Genomic DNA, 12387 nt, shown 5'->3' with positions numbered 1-12387 from the left:
CCTAAAATATTCTGTTCTTTTCGTATTTCATCTTTTTGCTTCTTTAATATCTACGGAGGGAGCATTATATCATCATCCTAAGGACGTTCCCCACGTGCACTAGCCACACTGGGCAGCTTATGGCGATGCCGTACAACGTCTGTGCTCCTTGTTTCCTGCTGGTAAAGAGAACTTTCCAAGCCTTCCTCTCTGCCTCGCACATCAGAGCCTTTTTTGCCACCTTGGTCCCAGCGTCCGAGCCGGTGGGGGTAGCTCGAAGCCCCCCTGCTCTTCAAGGCTAGTCAGACTCCCTAGCTTGGCCAGTCCTCCCAGCCTTCAGACTCTTCTTGTATTGTTTTTCTCCACTAAGGCCTCCAGGATTCTGTGTTTTATTTGAACAAAGGTTGCGTTTCCCATCTAGGTTGATGGCGTTTTCACAGAGGGAAAGACCGAAGCTCAAAGACTTTTAGTAACAAGCTCTGCCATCTAGGCAGAATGTGGCAGAGCCGCACTCGCTCCATTTCCCAGCCTTCTGTTCTTTTCATTATAATACAGCTGGGATCCCTTCCAGCACGGCAGTCCTCTGATCCTCCTTCCCAAGTACAAAGTCAAAATCTGCCTCTCACCGCAGCAGGGAATGCCTTGCATCTGCTCATGGGACACGGCTGTCCAGAAGTGAGTCCTTTGCCTGGCCCTTTAAAACTTTAGCCAACTTCAATACACTCGGCGGCTGGAACATTCCCTCTGGGGGCTTTTCTCATTTACCCATCAAACGCAGAGACCGGTTGTGGCTGCCCTCAGAGCCAGCTTTTACATCCGTCCGCGGCCTTCCATTTTAGCAACAAAAACAGCTGCATGTACAGCTTGACCAACAGCAGAAGTTACAAACACTTCCTCCTCCTCAGTTTCCCTGCTATATTTAGTCTTATGCCTGTTCTGGGTTTTCCTTGGCCTATGTGGCTGTTCTCTGGGCCCGCTGACCCATGCCCTCAGAGCGGAGGCCGCACCTGAGCCCTTTAATTAGAACCCATTCATCCCGGCTTTCTGCCGGCTTTTTCTCTCGTGGCTCCTTGGCTAAGGTGGTGGTGGTGATAGTCTTTCTTTCCACCACGCCTCTCTAGTCCAATCAGCATCAGGTAGCTGTGAAGCCAATTAGTAAGAAAGGGAAACGGGAACAAAATTTGTAGGAAGGTCTCTGGGCAGGGCTGGTAGTTTACCCAGAGTTACCCAAAGACTCAGGCCGCGTGGATCATATGCTTCTCAGCTTTCTGTCCTCCCTCCTGTCAGCTCCCTGTCACTCTCCCAGTGGTTAGGTCCAGAATAAAATGGGCTGTTTGCCACAGCCCTCAAGAGGGTGGAAATAGGAACATAAAATGTCAGACCTGGAGGGAATTCCAGATTTACAACGAGGCCTCACTGGTCTCATGAGGAAACCAAGGTCCCAGAGATAAGAAAATCATTTTTAGCCTCCACGTCCATTTCCCAGCCAGTCCTGCCCAGCCGTAACTAGACCCAAAGGGGAATAAGGAAACCGTAGGAGAGTACCAGAGGGGCCGGTGGGGTTCAAGCCATTTTGAAGTGACAGTGAAGCAAAGACTGCGGTGGGGTCAGCCTCTGGGACACGAGAGAGAGGAAGATGTCTGAACAGGAGAACCCTGAACATCGACATCCTCACTACTGCAAGTAGCTACCACAGCAAGTATACACTACGTATTCTACCTGCTACATAGCTCACCTCGCGCAAGGTCACACGGCCGGTAAGTAAAAAGGCCAGAATTCAAACTCAATCCTGTGCTCCTAACTATACTGTCTGCCTTCTCACCAAAAATAGAGTTCAAAAGAGGAGAAGTTGTATACATGAAGATGTTCAGCACATGGTTACTTATAATAAGTTGAAAATAACCTGTAAGTTGAAAACAGCCCTGGCTGGTGTGGCTCGGTTGGGCATCACCCATGCACTGAAAGGTGCCAGTTGGATTCATCATGGTCAGGGCACATGCCTGGATTGTGGGCTTGATCCCAGCGGGGGTCGTAGAGGAGGCAGCTGATCACTGTTGATGCTTCTCTCTCATCTATGTTTCTCTCTCTCTCCCCCTCTCCCTCACTCTCTCTCTGAAATCAATAAAAACACATTTTTTAAAAAGTTTTTCTATTTAATTGTTTTTCTGATTCTTTTTGTATGCCTTTGATATAAAGTAGGTGAAAAAACATCCAAGTAATAGCAGTAAGTGACAACATTAAAATCCCATCTAATAAAAGACAAAAAGGGTAATTGACCGTACCTTTGCTACTCTTCCCATTGGCTAATCAGGGCGATATGTAAATTAACCACCAACAAAGATGGCAGTTAATTTGCATACATAGGCTCCAAGCGGTGGAGCAAAGCCAAATGGCCCAGAAGCCAGCGGAGCAGCAAGACCTCATGGCCCCAGGATCAGCGGAGGCGCAAGGCCTCCCAGCCCCTGGATCAGCAGACCTGCGAGGCCTCCTGGCCCTGGGATCAGCAGAGCAGCGAAGCCTGATGGCTGGGGGGGGGGGGGGGAGCTCTGGCTGGAGCCCAGCCAGAGCGAAGGCCTGGGTCCTGGGTGCCAGGGGAAAACTGGTGCCAGCAGCCAAGGGAAGGGAAGGCCTATTGCATGAATCTTTTCGTGCAATAGGCCTCTAGTCAATAATAATAAAGTTGTATGTTTTTCATTCTTTTTGTTGTTAATCCTCACCTGAGGATACCTTTTCCATTGATTTTTAGAGAGAGTGGAAGTGAGGGGAAGAGACAGAGAGGGAAACATCGATGTGAGAGAGACACATCGATTGGTTGCCTCCCACATGCTCCCCAGTTGGGCCGGGAATCAAGCCGACAACTGAGGAAGGTGACCTTAACCAGTGTCAAACCCATGTCCCTTCAGTCCACGGGCCTATAGTCTAACCACTGAGCCAAAACAGCCAGGGCAATAATAGTTTTATCTTGAGAGTTGCCAAATAATATATTGCCTACTTTTGGTAAATATTCTATATGCAAACAAATATATCAAACACATTCTTTGTAGCTTACTAGCTCCTACTGGCGATCATTTTCCACAGTTTATAGGCTGGGCAGGACGTCATACAGTAAGACTAGAAGGAGCTCTGGCCTCTCCACCCTTCCTTCCATTCACCTTCAAGCCACCTTCACTCCAGTGAGGAATCTAGTTCAGCCTTTTCTGGGCTGGGCCTCTTCATAGCTGTTAAAAAGGAATGGCTGCAGCCCAGCTGGCATGGCTCAGTGGATAGAGTGTCAGCCTGTGGCCTGAAGGGTCCCGGATTCTATTCCGGTCAAGGGCACATGCCCAGGTTGAGGATCGATTCCTGGTAGGGGACGTGCAGGAGGCAGCAGATCAATGATTCTCTCTCATCATTGATGTTTTTATCTCTCTCTCCCTCTCCCTCTCTGAAACCAATTTTTAAAATATTAAAAAAAAGAAAAAAAAGAAATGGCTGCACATCCACATTCACAGCAGCATTATTCACAATAGTTAAGAGGTAGAAGCAACCTAAGTGCCCATGGGCAGGTGAATGGATGAAGAAAACGTGGTGTGTACGTACAATGAAATGTTACTCAGCCTTAAAAAAGAAGTAAACCCTGCCCTAGCTGGTTTGGCTCAGTGAATGGAGCGAAGACCTGCGGACCAAAAGGTCCCGGGTTCGGTTCTGGTCAAGGGCACATGCCCGGGTTTCCGGTTGACTCCCCAGTGGGGGGTGTGCGGGAGATGGCTGATCGATGATTCTCTCTCATCATTGATGTTTCTATCTCTCCCTCCTTCTTCCTTCCTCTCTGAAATCAATAAAAATATATTTAAAAAATAAAGGAGTCAGACTTGTAGAAAGTCGAATGTGGTTACCAGGTGCTGGGAGAAGGAATATGGGAGTTGGCATTGAGTGGGTACAGAGCTTCAGTTTTGCAAGATGAAAAAGTTCTGGAGTTTTATGCACAACAGTATGCATGTAGCTAACACTGCTTACTGTACGCTCAGATGTCGTTAAGATGGTAAATTTTATGTTATCTTGTTTTTGGGGGTGTGTGTTTTTACCACATTAAAAAGAAATGGCTACTTCTACTGCGGTCCACCTTTCATATGTACAGAACAAGACCACTCTTGAATTCTGTCCCCTTACTCCCTCCTGTTAGGTTTGGGCAGCAACAGTCGTCACCCCTCTTCCTCTGTTGGTGTGCCTGGTACGTCCTGGCTCGGGGTCATGGCTCAGCAGTGCCATGGTCCTGGTCTTCCATGAGCTTCAGTCGCTTCTCTAATACGGGAAGAAAATGGATGTGAAACCAGAAGCAAGACCTTTCTTCTGTAGATCCAAAGAAATTAGATGTCAAGTGAAAAGCAACTTTTTAGATATTAAGTGCCTAGAAAATCTCCCCTCCTTAACCATCATGCCCGGTTCCCAAAGAACTGCAGCCACTGTAGCCTGCCTGCCAGGCCAGACCAGGTGTGTGGCCCTAGGGCCCCGCAGTAATAAAGCAGTTCCTTCCACGGCCACTAGATGGCGCCCGTGCTCCACATCTGACTTCCTCTAGCTCAGTGGTTCTCAACCTTGGCTGCACATTAGAACCACCTGGGAATCTTTTTAAAATCCTGATTTCTGGGTCTCATCTTCCGGAAATTCTGTTTCTTTGTTATGGGGTGGGGCCACAACATTAGTAACAAAGAAACAGAATTACCGGAGGATGAGGCCCAGAAATCAGGATTTTAAAAAGATTCCCAGGTGATTCTAATGTGCAGCCAGGGCTGAGAACCACTGCAGTCTAGCTGGACTCACAGAGACCAGGCAAACCTGCCTCCCCATTTATACTCATCACTAGCAGACCAGCATTGGTGGGCAATGCTTTTCAAATAAATTATTGTCCCTTTCAGCATCATTTTTAAAATTTATTTTAGAGAGAGAAAGGAAGAGGGAAGAAGAGAGAGAAGAATATTGGTGAGAGAGAGAGAGTTATTGATCGGCTGCCTCCTGCACACCCCCACCAGGGATCGAACCTGAAACCCAGGCATGTGCCCTGACTGGGATTCAGACCGGTGACCCTTCGGTGCACTGGATGACGCTCAACCAACTGAGCCACGCCGGCTAGGGTAGCATCATTCTTACTTTGTCATTTTGTTACAGGTCTTCTCTCCTAACCAAACTCACATTCCTTGAAGGCTGAAGCTGCTCTGTTTCTACTGCAGGCTCAGAGAGATAGACCAAAAACTCTTATTTTTTTAAATATATTTTATTGATTTTTTACAGAGAGGAAGGGAGAGGGATAGAGTTAGAAACATTGTTGAGAGAGAAACATCGATCAGCTGCCTCCTGCACACTTCCTACTGGGGATGTGCCCCAACCAAGGTACATGCTCTTGACCGGAATCAAACCTGGGACCTTTCAGTCCGCAGGCTGATGCTCTATCCAGTGAGCCAAACCGGTTAGGGCCAAAAACACTTATTGAAACAGCAGGGAGCAATATGGAGAGAATGGATGTTTATTGAGATAAGAAAGGGGGGAAAGCCGGTTTGGCTCAGTGGATAGAGTCTCTGCCTGCGGACTGAAGGTCCCAAGTTCGGTTCTGGCCAAGGGCACCTGCCCAGGTTGCAGGCTCCATCCCCAGTAGGGGGTGTGCAGAAGGCAGCCAATCAATGATTCTCTTTCATCATTGATGTTTCTATCTCTCTCTCTCTTCCTCTCCCTTCCTCTCTGAAATCAATAAAAATATATTAAAAAGCCCTAACCAGTTTGGCTCAGTGGATAGAGCGTCGGCCTGCGGACTGAAGGGTCCCAGGTTCGATTCCGGTCAAGGGCATGTACCTTGGTTGCGGGCACATCCCCAGTAGGGAGTGTGCAGGAGGCAGCTGAATCGATATTTCTCTCTCATCGATGTTTCTAAATCTCTGTCCCTCTCACTTCCTCTCTGTAAAAAATCAATAAAATATATTAATATATATATATGTGTGTATATATATATATATATATATATATATTTTTTTTTTTTTTTAAAAGAAAGGGGGGAAAATGTCAGGGTTAGGACCCTGTGTCCAGGATTAAAGGCCAGGGTAGCAAGGACAAGAAGCAGACTAAATGGTAATTCAGCTGCAAGAGGAAACCCAGGGGCCGGTAAGCCACTGGCAGCCACGTTGGCACACGGGCGGCAGCCCTCCTGAGGGGACTTCCTCATGGAGGAAGCACCAACCAGAAAGTGAGCAAGCCGCCAAGGACGCTCTGAAGACATGTGCACAGGGCACGGCACGCGCCTGACTGATGTCATCGTGGCCACAGTGCAGCCGCGACCCAGCAGATGACCCTTTGATTGTGAGGATTCCAGAGTCTGTGACTAATGCTAATTAACCCTGACTAATTAGCACTGAGCACAAAGAGGTCAGTGTCTCCATGAATCAAGTGGGGAAACTGAGGCGTGGAGTGGGGAAGCAGCTTGGCTCTATTAGTCAGGGGCACCAGGCCGCGAGTTTATCGCTGTCCTGCTCACACGCCCTTGAAGCTGCCCTTGAAAGTCAGGAGTAAACACTTCCCACAGGGCTGCCCAGGGGAGGAGGACAGGGGCCTTTCCTCAGGCTGTTTACAGTCTGGGTAGAGACATTGGACTAGAACCTCCCCGTGGCAAAGCCTACTTGGCATAACAATCCCCGCCCCCTTCCTGCTTCTACTGGCGGCCAGACTCAGCAATGACAGCCAAGATCACAGGTGGTGGTGTGGCTGGGCCAGACATAGAAGCCTGAGGTCCTGTCAGTGCTCAGTCTTCCTGCGCTGCAGCCCCCGTGACAGCAGGAGAGAGGTTGTATCGTGTGGGAGTTCTGGTAGCCTGGGTTCGAATCCTGGGGTCACTGGTTACCAGCTGTGTGCTTCTGAGCCAGCTACTCCATGCCTCGGTTTCTCCATCTGTGAAATGAGGAGAGTGCTAGCAGCTATGTGCTAAGGGTGTTTTGAGAATTAAATGAGACATGTGAAGTGCTTCGAACAGTGTCTGGCACATAGTAAGTGCTTAGTAAATAGTAGCTTTTTTTTTTTTTTTTTTTTTTTTTTAGTATTATTTAAACAAGGCAGGTATGACAACCCTTAGCTGCACACCTGGCCCCTCAGCTACCCTGTTGGCTTCGGCCCAATCATCTCTCTTGCCAAGTTTCTCCAATTTGCCTGGCCTTTTGTGTCTCCTGAGGCCAGGGAGCACTGACACAAGAGGTATTGGGCTCAGGAGACACATACCAGTGTTTCCTCACCGCACGTCCTTGCTCCGAGTTGGGCTCTTTTAGCCCAACAGCCTCCATGACATCATCAGACAATGCAGGGGCCACGGGCTCAGCTCCTAGCCCAGCTCTAGAAACATCTAGGGCAACAAGACACAGGCCAAGATAACCACATTCCTGCCAGTCCCTCGGGCCCTGGCTCTGGGCCTGGCAAGCCCACCCTCAGAAGGTGGTGGTACAGCGATGACAGGACAGCTCATTAGAGTCGTCACCCTGCTGGGATGAGAACACCGGCTTGTTTGTCCAGCACTTCTTACCTGAGTCATCCATCCTGCAGCCACCTGCGCCAGGGGTCGGACCAGCAGGCTGCCAGGAGTCGGGAACCTTCTGCACACCGAACCTGGTGAGTGCCCACACTTCCTGCTTGCTCTCCTCTCAGAAAGCAAGTCCAGGCAGCTTGGTTGCAGAGGCAGAGCGCCAACTGAGCGAAGCCTGGCCAGGCTCGACAACAAGCCAAAGCTCCAGGGCCCTTTCTGGGTGAGCAGAACCAGGGCCGAGGTCCCTGAGCCTTTGGAAAAGCACTTCCACACATCAGAGATGAAACCAAGAGGCAGAGAAGGGACAGGGCCGCAGCTTCGTCCCTGCCTCCGTGCCACCAACACACCACTGAGCGCTCCCTGGGCCCCCCTTAGGGCCATAGCACTCCCCAAGCCAACCCTGCAAGTCACCACCGATCTGGGCTCAACTCCCACTAGTTCAGCCTGGGGTTTTCCAAAGTGAAATGAGGACGAAAATTGATGCTATATTCACAAAAAGAGTTTTCAAGTTACGATAAATTAGCCCTGGCTGACTGGCTGAGCATCATCCCGATACACCAAGGTTGTGGGTTTGATCCCCAGTCAGGGCACATACAAGAATCAACCGATGAATGAATAAGTATAAATACTAGTAAGTGAAACAACAAATCGATGTTCCTCTCTCTCTCTCTCTCTCTCTCTCTCTGTCTCTGTCTCTGTCTCTTCCTCTCTCTAAAACCAATCAATCAATAAAAATAGAGTAGAACTAGAAATGCTTCTTTGAAAGGTATCCTATCTAATAAAAGGCTAATATGCAAATTGCCCGAACAGAATGACCAGTCACTATGACGGGCACTGACCACCAGGGGGCAGACGTTCAATGCAGGAGCTGCTCCCTGGTGGTCCATGTGCTCCCACAGGAGGAGCGCTGCTCAGCCAGAAGCTGGGCTTATGGCTGGCAAGTGCAGCGGCGGTGGCAGGAGCCTCTCCCACCTCCACAACAACGCTAAGGATGTCCGACTGCCAGGAGTGGGCCTAAGCCATCAGTTGGACATCCCCCGAGGGCTCCTGGACTGCGAGAGGGCACAGGCCTGGCTGAGGAACCCACCACCACCACCAGTGCATGAATTTTGTGCACGGAACCTCCAGTATAAAGTGGAAAAGCCCCCTGCTCCCTCTCTGCCTCACTGTGTGAGGGGAACAAGAAGGATGTGACAGAGGAGTAAAGGTGTGGTCCCCCTGAGGAACCTGGAGGAAGTTTACAACGTTGGGTGATTTCCACAGCGGGGCCCATCTGTGGCACAGCGGGTAAAGGCCAAATGGGGACACCTGTGGTGGGGACAGGAGACACAGGAAGCAGTGTTTTAAGGCAGTAATCCCCGAAGCTTAGGAATGTGGTTCTCTCCTCCTTCAAGACAGAGAGCTAAAGAGCCCCATAAAACAAAGCGCTGGCCAAGAGGCCACTTGCCCGGGGCTGGGCCCTGCCTCCCCGCAGCTGTGCCTGCTGCTTGGCTCCCTCTGCCCCTGCAGCTCCCCCAGTAATTGCAGGCTTGGGGGTGGCACCCCTGCCGTGCAATCTGTGCCCCATTAAAGCCTCAGCATTCCTGTAGCCACCCATCACCCTCGTGCTTTCTAGTTTGGCAGGAAGTAGGCTGACGACAGCTTATCCCCTGCAGGGAGGGAGAGGCGGGAGGGTGGAGGAAGGCCTAGTTCTGGCCTTGCTGACAAGAACATGACCTCAGTGTCATAATGACTGGCTTTCTGGTTCACCTGCCAACCGAGGGTGACTCCCAGCCCTGACCTTTGAAGGTCCTGGTGGGCAAGGAGCAACCAGGGGCTTCCCGCAGCAGAGGTCAGCCAGGGTGGTCCCGTGATCTTCTGCATCCGCTTGACAAGGCCTCGGGCTTGAGCCCCAGGACAGGCCCTGGACCCTGTGGCTCCAGCAGACTCTTCATCACCACATACTCTGGGGGAAAGTTGGGACACGTGGTCTGACGAGGAGGCCTGAGTTCACGAAAATGACATGGCCATTTAAACACAGGACGGGGGCCCTGCCAGGTGGCTCAGTTGGTGGATTGGCGTCCCATACACCAAAAGGGTTGCAGGTTGGATTCCTGGTCAGGGCACATACCTAGGTTAGGGGTGTATGGGAGGCAACTGATCGAGGTTTCTCTCTCTCTCTTTCTCCCCACTTCCTCTCTCTCTAAAATCAATAAAAACATATCCTCGAGTGAGGATTTAAAAAATAATAATAAAATAAAATAAAATAAAAGTTGGGACACACAATCTCCATGTGCCCAGTGCTCAGTACTCCAGAGGCATCGGGGACCCCTGAGCTGGGATAGGGAGCCTGGCTGTCCCAGTGCCCAGCTCTGGCTGTCACTCTGGTGACCTTAAAAAAGTCAGTCTCCATTTCATTCTGTATCTGTCCAGTCAGGGTGGGGATACTTATCAACTTATCGCTGAGGCCAGGGAGCCTTTGGGAAAAGTGTGGGAGTCTATCATGGACACACATGCCACACAAGCTACTTGGGGGATTGGAGGGGTTGCCACGGGTTCAGGTGAGTTGACCGTGGTATCTGAGTCAAGAATAGGAAACACACTTGGACAGTGTTTCTAAGTGGTTAGCGTTGCCCCATGCACCAAAGGGTCTGGGGTTCAATTCCTAGTCAAGGCACGTATCTGGGTTAGCAGGTTCAAGCCCCAGCCCTAGTTGGAGTGCATGCTGGAAACAACCAATTGATGTATCTCTCTCACATCGATGCCTCTCTCTCTCACTCTTCCCCTTCCACCCTCTCTAAAAATAAATGGAAAATATCCTTGCCCACCTCCCCAATTTAGTGCTAAACGTTGTTAGTGCATCTCAAAGTTGTAGTGCTCGGTCCAAGTCTCCCAAAGTCATCTGTGAACGGTTTGGTTAGCTTCTGACCCTTATCCTCAAACCATGGAGCCTGAACCTAGACCAAGGATCTGACGAAGAGGGGGACACCTTTTGGTCAGGCCTCCTCTCCACCAGGATTCTCCCTCTACCCTTTCTCTTTGGCACCCTAAGGCCATTGTAGCTTCCTGGAGCCAGGACCCACCCAACATCTCCATTTCAGAAGTAACTCCTTTACGCTTCCATATCCACAAGTTCAAGTTCAATGCTTTCTCCTGAAACAAAGGAACTGGGAGGTCTCAGCTTGCTGAAGCTTTTTCCAAGGAGAAGCTGGTTTTGATTGTTTCCTTAGGCTCTGAAAATCTTAGGGCAGAGTTTCATCAGAGCATGTTCATAAGGGCTTGAGGAATAAATGAGAGGGAGTATGCAGCTGAGCACTGGAAAATGTGAAATCGTGTGTCAAACACCTGTGATCTCTCAGAACTTCCTAACTGCTTCATCTACCCCCCCCACTTTGTTAGGTCTTCCCCAGGACTGTACCCCCAGTAGCTGGCACAGTGCCTGGCACAGAGAACGTGCTTAGGAAATATTTGTTGCATGAATGAACAAGGAGATCTTGGTAGTTGGTGTAGAAGTTTGGAGGCAGAGCTCACTTTGTCTTGCAACCATAGTGTGGCCACAAGGACACCTGTTCTGATCCCTCTGATAACCTGCTTTGATGGGGGTCTGGAAGACATGATTTGCCATCCTCTTTTTTTTTTTTTTTTTTTTTACATTCTTTTTTTTTTTTTTTTTTTTTTTTTTTAGTTAAGGTATTACAAATGTGTCCTCATCCGCCATCCTCTTTTTTAAAAATATTTTTATTGATTTCAGAGAGGAAGGCAGAAGGAGAGAGGGATACAAACATCAATGAGGAGAGAGAATCATTGATTTGGCTGCCTCCTGCACACACACACCTCCTCCCCTGGGGACTGAGCCCTCAACCCGGGCATGTGCCCTGCCCGGGAATCGAACTGTGACCCCCTGGTTCACAGGTTGACGCTCAACCACTGAGCCATGCGGGCTGGGCTGCCCTCCTCTTGATGAGAAGGCAGACCGGTGTGGGAAGTGAAAGGGGAAATTACCTGAGGGCTGGAAAGGGGAAATTTGGGGCTATGTTTAGGCTGAGAAGTAAAGAAGGGGCCCGAGTGCAGCAAGTGTGTGATCTGACTCTGACACATCAGGGACATTTTGACATAACATACACTCTGCGGCTCCTCTCCATCTCACCTGATGCTCTCAACACAGAACAGGTAAACGAGAGAACTTGAGTTTGGAAATTCTTGAGTTTATTTATTTATGTATTAAATATATTTTTATCGATTTCAGGGAGCGGGAGAAAGAGATGGAAACTTCAAGGATGAGAACCATTGATCAGCTGCCTCCCTGCACTCCCCCTATTGGGGACTGAGTCCCAGTGTGCTCTGACCGGGAACCCAACAGTGACTTTCTTGTTCATAGGTCGATGCTCAAGCACTGAACCACACCGGCCAGGCCTTGATTTTATTTTTTTAATTAAAACAAAGGTAATATTTGCCTGTCAGGGGAGATGCCATGATCATGAAGGTGGTTTCCCAGGGTGAGGCTTACCCATTGCACTCCAGATGTGCTGGCCCCTGCGATTTCCCCAAATGTGAGAAACTCAACTGCATCATTTGTGGTAGTGGGGGGCTGCGTTCGCGCTAGAAGAAAAAATAAAGAAAGAAATAAAATAAAATAAAGGTAAGCAACCTTGTAAGGAGCTTTATCATTCACAAAAATGTTACCCGTTCATTGTCTCATTTAACCCTATAACAACTCCATAGAATTAGGTAAACAGACATTAGCCTCAATTTCCTTTTTCAGTCAGTAAATGGAGTAAAGACTCTAACCCAGGGCTGTCCGACTCGGGGCCCTGTACTCCGTCTACTGTACTTTACTTGTTATCGATTGCATTACAACACTGCAACAGGGAATTAAAGGAAAGGGCTGTCTGAAAACA

General features: G+C 49.4%; 1 non-coding gene across 1 annotated transcript; it reads left to right on the top strand.

The window, feature by feature from the left end:
• Positions 1–11935: 11935 nt before the first annotated feature.
• Positions 11936–12093, top strand: LOC132211569 (U1 spliceosomal RNA). The gene has a single exon (XR_009447483.1). It is a non-coding gene; the product is annotated as a U1 spliceosomal RNA (small nuclear RNA).
• The last annotated feature ends 294 nt before the right edge of the window (positions 12094–12387 follow it).

This window comes from Myotis daubentonii, chromosome 10 (assembly GCF_963259705.1).
Source record: "Myotis daubentonii chromosome 10, mMyoDau2.1, whole genome shotgun sequence".
NCBI lineage: Eukaryota > Metazoa > Chordata > Mammalia > Chiroptera > Vespertilionidae > Myotis > Myotis daubentonii.
This window is presented reverse-complemented; position numbering and strand designations above follow the sequence as displayed.